Source organism: Ictidomys tridecemlineatus, chromosome 4 (genome assembly GCF_052094955.1).
Source record: "Ictidomys tridecemlineatus isolate mIctTri1 chromosome 4, mIctTri1.hap1, whole genome shotgun sequence".
NCBI classification, from domain to species: domain Eukaryota; kingdom Metazoa; phylum Chordata; class Mammalia; order Rodentia; family Sciuridae; genus Ictidomys; species Ictidomys tridecemlineatus.
In genome coordinates this window covers 105,110,357-105,125,490 of record NC_135480.1, presented here as the reverse complement: position 1 = coordinate 105,125,490, position 15,134 = coordinate 105,110,357, and the positions used below count along the sequence as shown (strand labels likewise).

The window sequence follows — 15,134 nt, the reverse complement described above, 5'->3', positions numbered from 1 at the left end:
ACAGAGTCTAGAAACTCAGTGACTACGAAAGAGGGACATGGGTGAGGGAGAAAATAACTGTGACACAGTGACTATCAGATTTCCCAGCAACTGGGCATTTGTCCAATGGCGAAATGTGAACTTTCTGCAATTCTCTTGCTTAGCAGTGAGCAGAGAGCAACAGTGGTCTGTTAGCTGTTCACACTTACCTCCAAAACCTACCAATACGAGTAGACTGAGTAGACTGAAGCCGACACAGGGAAAGATCAGAAATAGGGTGGTGAGTGCAGTCTGCCTGTCTCAGGGATGCTGCTGCCACTTTACAAGTCCCATTGATACTGCTCTGTCCTCACTCTTAACGGTGGTGCTAACAATAATTGGATTGCTTTTAGTTAGTGAGGAGAATTCTGCAAATAATTAGGAGGGAAAAATCTAACAGAAAAGTACCCACAGCCATGTTCTTGTCCCCCAGCAGTACTGGGTGAAATTCAGGGCTTTAAATTAGTTCTTACGCTCCCTTTTCTTGTCACCATTTTTCTACCTATAAATCCTAGGCTCTGGTACCAGAATTCCTCAGTTTTCACGAGGAAAGGGGACATGACTTCCGAATGAGTTCTGTGTTTTGTCACTATCATGCCACCCAAAGACAGCAAGCATTTGGAAGTCTAGAAAAGATGTCATCTTATTGTCCTCCAAGATAAAAGATTTCAGTATGAGACCCCTGGGTCTGTCTCCTTAGCATCTTCCCGTGGGCCCCTCAGATGACTTGATAGCACATTCTTTTATTCTGACTCCAGAACAAGAAAAAGTATTATTTTGATAAATGAAGCCCAGCCAACCAAAGCTCTTTCTTTAGAGATCTACTTGGACTCAAGAGGTTTCTTCTTTTTATGACCGAGGTTGGTCCTTGGCCAGGGGCCTATGAAAATCCCTGTAGATGAACAGCTCTTGAAGGTCCAACTAGATCTTTAATTAAAATAAAATTAGACTCTTCTCATAACACCATTTAGTTTTTCACACTGAAGACTGTCTTTAGTTCAAGATGCTACCCTTCTTGGTATGAAAACACATTATATTTACTATTCCATGGAGGAATAGAGGAACTAAGCATCGTTGTAGATACACCAGTTTGTAAATTTTCCTCTAAAGCAAGGATAATGTGGTTTCTTCTGATTGTTAGGTCCTCAGGGGGACCTAGAAAGGTGGAGTGGCACTGGACATTCATGGTAGAGCCCACTACGAGGAGAGTTACCATCATATACCTCTTGCCCCTAATGCCAAGGGTTCCTAAGATTGATTTACCATCTGTAGATGAAGCTTGTCCTGATCTTTTTGTCTTCTAAGCTTAAGGTGGCAGTTTTGACCTGGTAACACTTTAGGTTCTTACTCTCCGAGTAAGTTCAGTTCAGTTCTGATTGAATGCTTTCAGTATCTCTGGATACATGAAGGTCATCTTGCCTATGTGACTGAGTTCAGATTTTTGTAAGAGACACAGTCTTCCCGGTTTGAAGAGCGCCTTCAGACTTGGAGCATGGACCTGCAATACCACCGCTTAGTTAACCATGAATGAAAGCCAGGAATTAAAGACGCACTTCTATGATGATTTCTGGTGTTGGAAGGCTCTTGCAGGTACCTCTCAGCATGGTTACTTCTCAATGATCTGCATATGTATTACATGCTTTGTGAATTATCCATGGATAATTTCAAATTCTAAACTGGCTGTACCACTTCCTGGCATGCTCTCATTAAGATATTCCTCAATGTCTTCTCCTAAGCTAGGGATAACTCAGAAACATTACACAATCTAATGTTAGCATCATAGAAAATAAATGAAGAGGTAAATTTATTGTACTTTTGTACGGTAACAATTCATTAATCAGGAAAAAAAAATATCCCAACAACTTTGGAGTAATCCCTTCTGGAATTGCTTTATTTCTGCCCAAACATCAGTGTTACTGTAGATGATCGTTTAAAAAAAAAAAATCCAAAGTCATTTAGAAACGGACTCCATCTTCCCTCCAAATCCAGCATTTACAAGAATATAATTGCAATATTGAACCCTGGACCTAGTGGAAGTTCAAGAATGAGAAAGGCTATTGACACATAGAAATCTTCAACCAACTTGAGGTCCTGTGGGGCTTGAACTAAAAGCCTCTCTAGCCCTTTCTCAGCTCAAGGGAGCCACTTCTGAGCCATCTTGTCCACCCTCTGACACAGGGTGAAGTCCTATTGAGAAGCGTAAATTCAAAGTGAAAACTGGTTGCATCTCATCTCCTCTTTGGGAAAGTTATCCCGTGCCACCTCTGTCTTAAGAGAAAACCCTGCATTTTTCTGTGCGCAGATTCTGCATGAAGTGGGTGGGCCCTCTGCTTTTTTTCAGGGAGGAAATGTAAGCAGAGCTCTGAAGAAACTACTTGGCTCAGCAGTTTTAGTGCTTGTTGTAATTGGCCGAGCCTAAAAGCATGTAGCAAGCTGTACCTGGGAAGCATTTGCCAAGGAAAATGCAAACGCTTCCCTGAAACAGGCATCTGGGTGCATGAGAGGAGCTGGGCTCATGTGCAAACCTGAGTAGAAAATCAAGGTGTGGGGGAAGGCTGGGCAATCAGACAGGCTCCAACTGGGCCATTTTCTCACTGTCCAGAGATGGAGGCCACATCACAGGACTGGCCTCACCAGACATGGTGAGCAGGGTGTACAGGAGGCTTCCTCCTCCCATTATATGCCTTCAGTTCTGCGCCATCTGGCTCCCCACCAGCTTCCCAGTGGTCCTTTCCTTAGCTTTCTCTGGACACTGGACACTGGAGATCCTCTCTAAGATTCTCAGGCCAAAAAGAAGCTTCCTGTGGACTGACTGCTTCTAATCAATCCTCTACAATATAGGCAACTTAGCAAGGTCCTAAGCAACTCAGTGAGACCCTGTCTCTAATAAAATATAAAAAAGGACTGGGGGTGTGGCTCGGTGGTTAAGTGCCCCTGGGTTTAATTCCTGGTACAAAAAAAAAAAAATACTCCTGATTAATTTTAGGCTCTGTCTTTATTCTCAGTAACTATTCTGAAAGTATCATTTTTCTCTTCTGTTGTTTCCATGTCTTGCTGATGCATTATATGTGCGTTTGCTTCATTTGAGCTGCTTTAGAATGGCTTACAATCTAATGGATTTTGGAGACTGAGTACAAACAGGCCACCACTCAGTGGGAAAGAATTCAGGCATAGATGGTGTTGATGAAATGGTTCCTTAATGTCTCTTTCGATCATCCAGAGTGTCAGATTTGGGCCTTTTTTCTTTTGTGTTTTCCATGATACTAAAGGGCAATGGCTTCACCCACCCAACATACCTGGAATTACCTGAAACAGTAAAATAAATATTCCATTCCAGGGAAAGACAGGAGAAGAAAGTAAGCACACTTTATATTTAGCTTATTGTTGAATTAGACCACAAATCCCTCAAAAAGAGAAAACGCCCTGGGTGGGGGTTTACTGTTTCTACCATCTAGTTTCTCCTTGTTGGCCCAAGGACCCCATTTCATTCCAGTCTGCATTTGGGCCTCTTTGACCAAAGGTCTTCTGGTGATACTCCCTCCTAGCCTTTTCCAGACAGGAATTGACCTTTCCAGTTTTGGACTGCATTAGCAGAATATTTTTTCTTATAATTAATCAAAGATTTTTCTCTTTGGAGATTCTCCCCCTGGATCCCATCTGTTCCCTAAAGCTGGGCAGAGCAAATCTCATCCCTTTTCTACCTGAATGCCCTTAGTGTACTGGAAGACAGCAGTTATAGAGTTTTACCTTCATCTGCCTAACTATTCCCTGCTTTCCAGATTTCTCATGCCAATCTCTCGTATTTGTTGGTTGCTCTGGTCTCAGTTTATTCCTTTTTGCCTTGGTGGGGTGCAGAGGAGAACTGGATGCTCTCACCAACCCAAAGAAGGACAAGACTCTCCTTCCCTCCCTATCCATTTTCCTAATCCCAAGTCCTGACCCAGGGTCCTTGGAATGCTGCAGACACCTGATGCCCTCTTCTTGAGAAGTATTTCTGGATTTAAATGCCATCCTTCACAAGTGGACCTCAGCCACTAAAGGTCCTCAGTTTTAGGTCCATTTGTGGGAAAGGGCATACTTTTGCTCTTGCAGCTTTGTTTAGATTCTTTAAATCCCGTTTTGTTTGTTTTACGTGAGTTCATAGCAGAGTTGAAGCATCAGGGCAGGGTGTCTCTTTTGTATTCAGCCCAAGGCCCAGCATAGGTCTGAGAAATATTTATTGAATTCATGATCAGTGACTGTATCATTAATTGACTTCTCTTCCTCCTCCTCCGCCTCCTCTTTCTCCTCCTCCTCCTTCTCCTCCTCCTCCTCCTTCTCTTCCTTCTTCTTCTTCTTCTTCATCATCATTTTAGAGACACCAGCTGTTTTGCTTAGGTCATTATTGTTCTTTTGTCTTTATTCCTGGGCTGTCTATGCTGCCTTTGGAGAAAGAGCCCATTCTTCTATGATTTTATGCCAAGTTCAGTCTTTCCATAGGATTCATTACATCAGGGAGGTGGTGGGAGGGCACAGGTGAGATTTGGTTTGCTGAACTTAATATGAAATACTTTATGTTGACCCCTGACAGAGCTTCCTTGCCAGCACTGTTAGAAGAACCCACGTGGCAAGGTGACATGGTGAGATAAACTCAAGGCTTAAACAGCTTTTGATTTAATCATCATCTCTGCCACATATTATTGCCCATTAACCACTCTGACCTCAATTTCTTCATCCCTAAAATGGAGCTAACCTAATCCTGCAGTTGGGGTCTCAGAATTAGTACAATGTTGAAATGAGACAATATGTCACAAGGCTGTGGTGACCAGGAGTCAGTGCCAGATCACTGTTGTCATTCTGCAGTTTCCCTGTTCCTCTTCCACTAACTGTGTACTGGCAAATAAATAGTTTCCCACTGGTCCTACTGGTTCTCTTCCATATCTGGCATAATGACGAATTCTTTCCTGCTGGCTCAGTCTGGGTCTCTGTCTGTGTCACATCCAGCAGGCTGTCCTCACAGCAGGGGAAGCCGATCGATACTCCTTAATGGTGTGGCTCATTGCCCTGCACTGAGGGCCGTCTGAGCATCACTTCCCCTTTTCTCTAGAGACAGAGCATAGTCTGGACGGATGGGCTGGACAGAGGTCAGAAAACCCAGTTCTGATCTTCGCTACACTGATGGTTTTTCTAGTGCGTTGGAAATATCACTCAGCTACATGAGCCTCTGATTCTGTTTGCAGAAAATAATATATTAGATTTCCTACCTGCTGACCAGGGTAGGTGAGAATGAATGAGATCGTATCTCTCTGGGGAAAGATGTTATTTGGACATCCAGTCTGGTTTCATCAAGGTGAGCAACAGAAAGTTGCCAGGGCTCCCTTGGTACCAAAGGCCCAGAGAGCCCAGGAGACTGGACCACCATGGTTTAGTCAGATGATGAGGACCACACCTGTCTCCCCAGAGCAGCCCTGCATAGGTGTCCACTGGATGATACATTTTCCAGTCAGAAATTGGGCATACAGCAGAAGCAAAGGGTTGCCAACCCCACTTCCCACATGAAGCATAAGCGGTGCAAGCTCCTCACTCATAAGGGTGCTCACCTGCACTCAGAGACCTCTAGGCACCAAGAACTCTGTCTCCCCCAAATATTTGCATGATTGATTGTGGAGAACCTCAGCTGCAATTCACACAGAGGCTGTTCTTTGAGACTGGAATAGAACCCTGTGCCCTTTGGGGCACACCTCCCTGAGTATGTGCACATACTCAGGAGAACTGAGTCTTTCTCCTGCCCTCCCACCCAGGCACTGTCCCAACTGGGTACTGCCTTGCCATGCCCAGTATCTCCCACAAGGGGGAGCCCCTGGAGGGCAGCTGGGACTGTGGAATTTTGGAAGCGCTGAAGTTTTCTCCTCCTGTCCTGTAACTGGTTTTCACTCACCCCACTGTGAGATTTCTTTGTTGCAATGTTGGGGTCTGAGATAACACTCCTGGAGACTACGAGCAAGAACCATAGCCAACACCATCTTTTATTGTGTGTTGTTATTTACTAGCATTTGAAACTAAAGAGGCCAAGTAACAAAGAGCTTGAAGACAAGCACAGTTCTCAGGCCCTGGATAGAGGCTGGCAGCGTCAGACCGACAGAACCAAGACGTCGGGTCGGAGGGGCAACGCTTGTGGCTGCGGAGCACAGGTAGGAACCTGGGTGCTGATGACCAGGGAGGCTCTTGGGGAAGAGAGGCACAGCGTCTCTGACGGTGGAAGAACATGGAGCAGACACAGAGGGTGGTCAGCAAAGATTAAAAGGGAAAAGCTGTGCAGAGAGGCATTGGGAGATTAAGGGAGAGAGGAGGGCAAAGGAAAAAAAAATGGTTTTGCCCAAAGGAGGGTAAAAGAAAAAAAAAAAATGGTTGCAGGGTTGATGAAAAGGGCTGACCCCAGAGCAGGAGAGGAGGGTTTGGAAACTGAATCAGAGACTTAAGTTGGTTTGAAGTTGGTTCCAACTCTGGTGCCCCTTATTTCACGAGAAATAAGAGGATGGGAGATTGACAGTGAATGTTTAGTTGCACAAGAAAATTCAAAGTGAGTAGGTCTGCCTCAAAGTGGATCATTCTGGTGGTGTGTCACGTAGCCACACCTACTCCGGACTTTGACCTAAACTAGAAGGAATTCTGGTCTGCTGGCCTTTCCAGGTTCTCTCCAGCCCAAACTGTTTCACACTTTCCCTTTCTGCCTTCAGACCTTCCACAGTTGCTCGAGGTAATGGACTAGGAGTCAGAAATTCTGTATTCTAGTCCAGGATTTGCCACTTATTGGTGAGATTAGCTTAAGCAGGGAAACATTGGAGTTTCCGTTTCCTTTGTCTATAAAAGGGAGATAATAATATATTACTGATGAGCCTTACAGGATTTTTCTGAGAATTGAATAAGGAAGATAATGTGAATAAATGCTCTTAATAGATTATAATTGCTAGCTAAATAAAAATTGGCATTAATAATAATTAATCAGTTAATATACCCTTACTACTCTCAGCAGGGGATTTGCCTACTGAGCTTTGGAGGAATATATATATATATATATATATATATATATATATATATATATATATATATACACACACACACACACACACACACACACACACATATTCATATACATATAAATGCATATATTATATCTTATTCTAGTATTTGTGGGAATATCGCATACTCAGAGAATAGATTTAATGGGGTAAAGAAACACATACATTGCTCTATCAGCATCTCAGCTTTTCAGAGTCCAGAAGTGACCACAATACACAATTCAAGCGGTTAAAAAAAATCATGGATCAATTTCTGCCCTGTTCCTAGTAATGAATATCAATATCTTGCTTCTTCTAGACAGACTGTCAGCAGCTTCAGATATTTTTAAATGAGTTTTTTAAAATACATTTGCAAAGTCAATTATTTTGAATCTCATCTGAGGCAATTAAAAAACATCCTGACATTTAAGGTGATATTTTTTCCTAAGTAAAATAATTATAAATAATACTAATTATGAACAAATCATTCAGTTACTCTCCGTCTAGTTCAACCTTTAGGTTAATAAACCAATCCATTAAAATTCATCTTGCTCAAAGGACCAATTTGTTAAAAAAAAATATAGCGACCTTTCACCATGAGGATGACTGATATTTTCTTTAACAATAATCAGAGCTGTCTTTCCCAGAAGAGTGTGGTCAAGAGGTAGGTATAGAAAACTGGGGCTCTTTTATGGCTCTCTCCATAATGTTTCCCAGATAGGTACAGACAACATTGCTGATGTTGATGATGACGAAGACATGATGATAATGTACAGAATTAAAACTGTCTTAAAGAAGATATCTGGAAGTCTCACAAAACCCAGGAGTGTCATTGTTTATATCAGAAAAAAGTGTTTAGATATTTTCCTCTGCCTCTCATGTTTCATACTTAATAAACATGTAGGACAGGAATTTGAAATACAGCCCAAGGGCCAAATCTGGTTACCACCTGTTTTATAAATAAAGTTTTATTGGAATAAAGCCCCATGTATTTTTAAATAGATGATGACTGCATTTTTATTATAAAGGCAGAGTCCAGTAGTCACAACACAGCCCAAACTGACCTATAGAACCTGAAATATTATCAGAACCTGATAAAAATAGTTAATTGTTTGTAGTGTGGGATAATGAAAAAAACAGTCATCTTTGAATTTGTAATAGCAACTAATATCTCAGTACCATGTTAGAATTTATAAGATCTGACCATGTATGTAATAGCAGATATTCTGCTTACTTAACTGAGGGAGAAATTGCAATTAATAGTCATTCAGTCATTGGAACTTGGCCTCTGGAGACTCCTCAGTGGCAGCCTTTTGAGGAACAGTAGGAGAGGGCTCTCAAATGGTTGCACTGCCACCCAGCTGTCTCTTCCGACCAGATGTAGACATTGCCAAAAGGCAGTAGAGGAATCAAAACTCTTGATACTCTGTTTCCTCTTTACCTGACCTTGGCCTGGGTGATCTTAACCTTGTCTTCTTTGTCCCCATTCTCATAAGCAGCATTATAGTTATAAACAGAAAGAAAAGCAAAGTGCTTTTCAGTCACACAAAGCTAAGTTTTTTGCATCAACTCTCGTTTATCCATCTGCCTTGAAATCAGCTCTGTGGCATGGATATTCCAAACCAGAAAATGACAGAACAGTCTTTGCTTTTGGAAAAAACTATATTTTTAAAAGTTTGCTTTTTGACACAGCAGATTCCCTTTTAGTTTTCTTTTTTATTCAAGTGAATATTAAAATTTTTCCTCTCTCCCTAAGCTTGTAATATCTATTAGCTAAATAGACCACAAGGAACTGGGTATCCAGAGGAAGAAAACTTGAAATATAACCTTCCATAGGTATACAACAATAGCTGTTTGCAGAGACCCAAGATCTTCTTAATCTTATATTTTAATAGAGAGGGGTAACAGATAAAATGAGAGAAATAAACATAATAATCTTCTACATTGAGCATTTCCTGGGTTCCAACAATTGAATGAATCTGACTTTCCATTCAAACAACTTTTGAGTCTCCATTCTTACATGCACTGCTTGTGCATAAGGAGTATCACATTGACGAAGATCCAGATTTCTCTGGGGAATGACTTATTAGAGAACCAAACATGTGCATAGGTGCTTATAAGACACATTAGAAATGAGCAATGGGATGGGAGTTAGATAAAACCTGCATGCTCAAAAGAGAAGTTAACTTCCTTGCTGAACAATCACAGATGATATAGAGGAAGTGGCACTGGAAGTGGAGCCAAGTCATAGAACAAAGGCTCAGGTTTATATGCATTTTGAAAATCATCCATTGCACATGGAACACATGGTTATAAGGGGATAAGGGAAGATCAGGTAGGTAAAGCAGGTCAGAATCAGATTCTAGAGAGCCTTGGATTAGAGGATAAGAAGTTCGGTCTTTATTCTGCTGGTGGTGAAACTAATTAAATATTTGTGTGCAGGAGAATTCCATGATGGAACCTTTGATTTGGAAAAAAGTATCACAGTTGTTTGATAAGAAGTTGGAAAAGGTTACCAATTCGGGGCCAGGTGAGAAAGTAATATCTTCTCATTCTGCTCTCATGGCAAAACCACTGGCCTATCCCGACCCCTGGTATTGCAGGTTAGAGCCCTGGCTGAGGGCCTTCTGTGGGCATTAATTTAATGGCATGCCAGTGGCATTTACTCATAAAACCAAAAAGCCATTGGGGCCAGAAATAGGGGTTTTGGTTACTTCCCCAGACAGGATGCAGTTCGGGTGATTATACACATGATTCATCGAGGTCGGGAAACAAATCCTCCATAAACACACAGCCCTCCCCTCCAAGCCCAGTGACTCATGGCTTTTTCAGTTTGATCCATGGAAGGCTCTGGAGTCCCGGCAGAATTTGAAGTATGATGTTAAGTCATAAATCTTTAGCATTCACAGTTACAAGAGAAACATTTCTATTCATTTTTTCAATTGTTCAAACAATAAGCATTTATTGAATTCCTACTCTTGTAGGCAAAAAGAATATGGGGCTATATAAAACACAGTTTCTTCTCTAAAATATCCCCCAGTATAGTTGGTAAAACAGATATAACATGAATGATAGGGAGAGTATCCCGTAAGTATTATAATAGAGAAATGCAAAGTGCTGAAGGATCAGAGGGGAACCCATCACTGCTTTTGGAGAGGTGGTAGGACATTGGAATTGGGTCGCAAATAATAGCCCAGAAGGGAGATCAGTCAAATGCAGCAAGAAGATCAGAGGTAGGGAGGAGGGAGGAAAAGGGAAGGTACTGAGGAAGAAAATGGATTAAATTATATTATGTTCACATACAAATATGACATAATGAATCCATCCATTATGTCTAACTATAATGCCCCAATAAAAACCTTTATGGTACAGTAAAAAGAGAATAGCTACTTATAACTCTTTATTTTTTAATTCAACAAATAATTCCTGAACACCTACTGTGTGCCAGGCACTATCCTGGATGTGAGATTTCTGGAACTTATATTCTATTGAGAGGACCCAGATATTGAACATAGATGGGAAGTAACCAAACAAATATCTTCCCTCGGAGGGTTTACATTCTTATAAAGGAAATTTTCAGAGAACAACAACTAGCATCTTATTTCAAGGAAGAATAATGTATGCAAAAAAAAAAAGTAAATGAAGCATGAATCTAGCTCCTTGGGAAAGACTAGAGAAAGAAACCTCAGGTTTGAGAGCACCCAATATGACAAGGGGGGTTATTAACAGACCTGGATTAGGGTGGACACATCTCTCTGCACTCTTTGGCTGGTGTGGATAGACATGAATGGATACCATTCTTACATGGAGAGTCATAGCACTGAGTCCCCAGACATTGTAACTGCAGCCTCTGTCAGACAAATGAAGTTGGTGATTCAGGGTTTTAAGTACAGTGGTTTGGACTCATTGATAATTTTTCTGTACCTTGAATCTGACTGCTCTGCCATGGCTCAGGGCCATGAAGATAAAAATCTGACACCACTGGCCACCTCCTTGATTAAATAATATTCAGGTCAAATTCTGTAACAGCCAGCTCTGGCTTGGACTCCTACTTGATTGTCATTTTAGCAGGTTGTCTAAAATAACCAGGTCATGAGGTGGTTATTGTTATGGTACTCATTGGAATGAGATTTGACCTATATAAAGCAAAAGAACTAGGACAGAAATAGCTCTTCAGCCCATTGCCGTCTTGGAGAAATTCAGTATAAGCAATTGCAGAATCACAGAGCTGGAAGAGGCTTGAGCTGACTTAAGGTGATGCTGGTACCTGCCTCTGGGCAGATATATGCCTGCCTAGAAAGTTAATATAAATTCTAGAACTCATTATTTTAACACATGCTTAAAAACACCTCTATTCTGAATAGTATAGTTTCCTTCAGGGCAGTAATGCTGCCTAGCCTTGGGCAAAACATCTTTGAACCTCCTATTTTACAGTAGACCTCAGAACCTATAGCATATTCTTTTAATATACTTAGTGGGAGGAAAATGATTGTCTTTGGAGGATGTTTTGTGTTTTCAAGAATCACCAAGTGCCATATCCAATTGGTCTAGCTGGATGAGACCATTTTTTTTAATTAAAACTGAATTTAAATACAGCAGTAAAATTGTGAGCTGATGTTTTTGTTTGCTTCATAACCAGTTCAAAAGGGACTTACCAGAAATTGCAAAAGTAATAAGTATGTATTCTTCCAGAAGGCAATTTGTGGTATATGGGTACTAGGAAGCTATTTCTCACTGTACTTGGTGGGCTACTTCAGGTCAAGGAGCATGCCTGGTTTGTCTCCAAGTACTGACCTACTACAGAAGCAGGTGTGTGTCTGGGTGTATTTGTTGAGTAAATGAAAGAATAATAAGGTCATTATTTTATAGTCATGTCATGAATTCTTTGTCCATTTTGATTTTTTTTCACCAATTGTGAATCTCATGATCACCTCTAAACCTTGAGGCTAATTAGATGGCAAATAGCAAGGGAAGCAGTCTTTGGAGGATGGAACAGCTGTTCTGGAAAGTTTTGGTTCTATTAAGCCATCATGAGTAGGATGGGAAGATTGAGAACAGGGACTGAAGCCTGCATCTCCATCTTTAAATACAAGGCTTGAACTAGATAATGGGAAGAGATTCACTTGAGGAATATAACCTGGAACAGCTGCTTTGTGCCTATGTGAACGTCATGTGGTCAGAGATGTTTCTAAGGTCTTAATGTTAGTCAGGACACATGTGTTTTTAAGGGATGGGAAACTTGATTTAGCTTGAGCTAAAAAAAAAAAAAACAAACTCTAGGAAGGGCTGGGGTATACCAGTCTCCTGAAATTTCCAGAATTTGGACTCTGACTCTTCGTTCCACTTTGTTCTTGGCTTCTCTCTCTCTCTGGGTCAGCTTTATTCTCTTAGATCTGCTTCCTCCAGGAGGCGGGAGAAGTTTGCAGCACCTCTAGGAAGTCCTCTGAGCCAGCAAAATAAGATAATGCGACAGGCAGCTTCTATTAGAGCCACAAGGCTGGGCGGAGAGAGGGTCAGCTCCCCCAAAGAAAGGTTGCTGTACTGTACAGTCAGACTCTAATAGAGCCCTGCTAGAACCTGCCTTCACCTTTGCTGTCCACTCCCACCCTATTCCTCTCTTCTCTGTGTGCATCATTTGGTATATTTCTGCTTTCCTTTCAAGACCCTGTCCAACTTTGCTTCCTGTGAGGTCTGACTGCCCAGGCAGCACAATCCCTTCCTGTTTTTGCTTTGCACCCCAAACCTACCTGTGCCAGCAGAACACAATTTGTCCTGGTGCTTACCATGGTTTCCTTACAGGCTTTTTTTCTCCCGACCTCATGAGATGGGGATTTCTTCAAGGGTGCTAACTACCTTAATTGATTTGGTGTTATTTTATTTATATAATTATGTATTTATTAATTGCTGACCATCTACAGTGAGCTGGATTGCAAGAGAAGAGAAGATTCCTGTATCAAGGTGATCAAGGGCTAATGGGAAACACGATAAGCAGATATTTGCAGTGCAATAGTGTGATGAGTGCTGGGTGCTATGGGAAGACCCAGAAGAGCTCCTCCCTGAAGTAAGGATGCTGAAGCTGGGAGGTTCCAAAGGAGGAAAGGGGCTGCCCCTGGCCTGTGCTGAGTTCTGCTGAATGCGATTGAGCCTGGTTGCATGGGGACTGGAAAGATGGGCATTCTTTATGTGAGAACAGCATATAGGGAGGCCAGGGAATGCTTGAAATAGCAACATAATCAAAGGCTTGTGCTTGAGAGAGATAGGAAAGAGGCGCATGAAATGATGGGGGAGACAAGAGAGTTTCCAATAAAGTACTAATTTGATAGCACGATGTACTTGGTATACTGAAAAAGATTAGGATCACCATGAGCTTATTCTGGAAATCTCTCAGAAAATCTGGGTTTTGATTCACTTCATGAGTTGACAGTGCTAAGTCTGAAATCAGACAGTCTGGGTTTCAGTCTCATTCTGTCAGGTATGAGCTTGGAGATAGTTTCTCAATGTCTAATTTCTACATTATAAAAATAAGATATCAATATCCATCTCTCAGAGTTACACAGAAGATAAAATAAGGCATGTAAATGAAAGGACTAAGGAAACTCTAAAGCATTGAACAAATAAGTTATTCTTTATAGTTGCTTATCTGTAAAGTAGATAATTCTTCACTGGAAAATAGGAAAAGATGTACAAATAGATACATGGAAAAGGTGCAATATTTATATTAAAAATGTTAATTTTACATACTGGCTAAAAACTTGGTTAAGACTCGCTGAACATGTGACATGCTAGGAATTAAGCAGCTTGGGTGTTCAGAGCATAAAATCTTCCCCACACTGAGCAGAATGTGTTCTTATAGACAAGAGATTTTACCTGTGGATTTCCTCTTGTGATAAATTCTAAACAGGTACAATATGTCCTGCAGTGTCTGTGTTTCCTCCTCTGTACATGGTGATAAACAACGGTGGCATTTAAATTCACACTCAGACAAGTGGTTGTAGAGAAGAGTGGGTTCCTTTATATTCTGTGTGAGTTGGTCTTATACTCTGGTCAGGTGTGGGAGAGGACAGGGAAGTATATCCAAAAGAATGATCTGCCAAAGGAATCTGAACTCTTTTGAGTGCATGTCGGAGGTTGTGTGTGAAGCATTAAAATGCAATTGACGTGATGTTTTCAGGTTCATGGTGCAGATAAGCTTTTGCTCCATGTGGTCCTTCTGCTCTCTTGTGAACAGAATTTCCTGCTTGTCTCCCTTGTTCCCCACTGACGCCCACCCTGAGCTGAACATTACAGGGGTGAATGGTGGCAGCACCCTTCCATGAGGCTGGCAGTGAAGAGCGTGCAATGAGACATTAGAGCTTTGTCACTCACTCTCACTCACTGATGAATCAATGCAGAGAACCTAGACATGGAGACCCAGAACTCCTAGGTATCAGTCATGGTCATGGCCAGTTGGTACTCCTCTGTTTGCAACCATTATTCCATCCACCTGGATCTACCTCTGCCAAACATGTGTAAGGAAGGAGAACCTGGCTCCTTTCATGGAACAGCAGGTCCATGAGATAGGAATACAAGTTTCATAAAATAAGGAGGCATTCAGACAAGTTTAAGAAATTCTGAGTGTGTCTCCATTACAGAAACAAAATGCACTTGAGCAGATCTGAGGTGCCTTTGAACTTGGCTTTCCCGAGTTGACTTTACAACTGTTTTAGTTAGTAATACTCATTAGCATCTTGAACACCTCTTGTTTGCAGATAGTAGGAAAATGCTATCCTTAGAAAAGTCTCAGTAAATAAAAAGAAGGTTGAAGTCCATGCCTGAGGTGAAGGAAAAGTAGGAGATGGCTTAGATAAATTTTGTAAATAGGGAATACATGCTTACTATCCCAAGCCCCTTCTTTATTAAGTTGGAGGTCTGGGGGGAGGAGTGCTGAAATAAGCAATCAACATTTGAGTCCATTCATCCAAAAAAGTTCCAAAATTAAATTTTTTAAAAATTAAATTTTTCTTAAAAAAATTTCTTCTTTTCCATTAGACTCAATAGATCTCATGGAAAATCCCTTGAAAATGTTGAAACTGAGTCTTC

The 15,134-nt window shown here is 41.3% G+C and overlaps 1 long non-coding RNA gene across 2 annotated transcripts in view; it reads left to right on the top strand.

The window, feature by feature from the left end:
• LOC110598453 (uncharacterized) overlaps positions 1-15,134 on the top strand; it is a 258,358-nt gene that overhangs the window by 147,170 nt on the left and 96,054 nt on the right. For both annotated transcript variants that reach the window (XR_013437955.1, XR_013437956.1), the window contains one exon: positions 6,048-6,188. This is a non-coding gene — a long non-coding RNA (uncharacterized LOC110598453). The remainder of the gene's footprint in view (positions 1-6,047; positions 6,189-15,134) is intronic.